The 1,615-nt window shown below is 35.2% G+C and overlaps 1 non-coding gene across 1 annotated transcript; it reads left to right on the forward strand.

Moving 5' to 3' along the window:
* The first annotated feature begins 418 nt into the window (after positions 1-418).
* On the forward strand, positions 419-525 carry LOC146404539 (U6 spliceosomal RNA). The gene has a single exon (XR_014842675.1). It is a non-coding gene; the product is annotated as a U6 spliceosomal RNA (small nuclear RNA).
* The last annotated feature ends 1,090 nt before the right edge of the window (positions 526-1,615 follow it).

Raw genomic sequence — 1,615 nt, forward strand, 5'->3', positions numbered from 1 at the left:
TTTTGATAATGTTGATTCCTCCAATCCAAGAGCATGGTATTTCTTCCCATCTGTTTGTGTCGTCTTCCTTCTTCAGTGTCTTATAGTTTTCAGAGTACAAGTCTTTTGCCTCTTTAGGTATGTTTATTCATAAGTATTTTATTCTCTTTGATGCAATGGTAGATGGGATTGTTTCCTTAAATTCCTTTTTTAATCTTTTGTTGTTAGCATATAGGAATGCAAGAAATTTCTGTATATTAATTTCATATCCTATAACTTCACCAAAATATACAAAAATCTCATATAGCTTTATGTCAAAAAAAAAACCAATCAAAAAATGATCAGAAAAGCACAGAGATATTTCTCCAAAGAAGATATACAGATAGCCAATAAACATCTGAAAAAAATGCTCAACATCACTAATTATTAGAAAAATGTAGTGCTCGCTTCGGCAGCACATATACTAAAATTGGAATGATACAGAGAAGATTAGCATGGCCCCTGCGCAAGGATGACACGCAAATTCGTGAAGCGTTCCATATTTTTGGGAACCTCCATATGCCGCGGGAGCGGCCCAAGAAATAGCAACAACAACAACAACAAAGGACAAAAAGACAAAAAAAAAAAAAAAGAAAAGAAAAGAAAGAAAAATGTAAATCAAAACTATTACGCATCACTTCACACCAGTCAGAAGGGCTATCATCAAAGAGTATACAAACATTAAATGCTAAAGAGGGTATGGAGAAAAGGGAACCCTCCTACACTTGTTGGTGGGAATGTAAATTGGTGCAACCACTGTGGAGAACAGTACGGAGATTCCTTAAAAAGTAAATATAGAAATACCATATGATCCAGCAAGCCCACTCCTGTGCATATATCCAGAGAAATCCACAATTTGAAAAAATATATGCACCCCAATGTTCATTGCAACACTATTTACAACAGCCAAGCCATGGAAGCAACCTAAATGTCCAACAACAGAGGAATGGATAAAGAAAATGTGGTATATTTATACAATGGACTATTACTCAGCCATAAAAATAGAATGAAAGAATACCATTTGCAGCAACATGGATGGACCTAGAGATTATATTCAGTGAAGTAAGTCCAACAGAGAAAGACAAACATCATGTGAGATCACAAAATGTGGAATCTAATTTTAAAATGTTGCAAAAGAATTTATTCACAAAACAGGAACAGACTCAAAGATTTCCAAACCAAATTAAAGGTCACCAAAGGGGAAACATTGGTGGGAAGGGAAAAGTTGGGAGGTTGGAATTGGCATATTTACTGCTATATACAGAATCAACAAGTAACAAGGACCTACTGTACAGCACGTGGACATCTACTCAGTATACTTTGGTAGCCTATATGGGAAAAAAATCTGAAAAAGAACAGAAGTGTGTGTGTGTGTGTGTGTGTGTGTGTGTGTGTGTGTGTGTGTATGATTCACTTTGCTGTACACCTGAAACTAATACAACATTGCAAGTCAACTACACTCCAATAAAATTTTTAAAAATAAACTAAAGCCAAAAAAAAAAGAGAGATAATCCTAATTGTACTAATCTAATCACACAAGCCTTTAAAAAGTAGGAGAGTTTTCTCTGGCTGGTCATAGGAAGGGAAGTCAAGAAGA

This window comes from Sus scrofa, chromosome 3, assembly GCF_054392235.1.
Source record: "Sus scrofa isolate SSC_HxYL_T2T_F1_AM1 chromosome 3, Sscrofa_HxYL_maternal_Yorkshire_Landrace_v2.0, whole genome shotgun sequence".
Classification (NCBI taxonomy): domain Eukaryota; kingdom Metazoa; phylum Chordata; class Mammalia; order Artiodactyla; family Suidae; genus Sus; species Sus scrofa.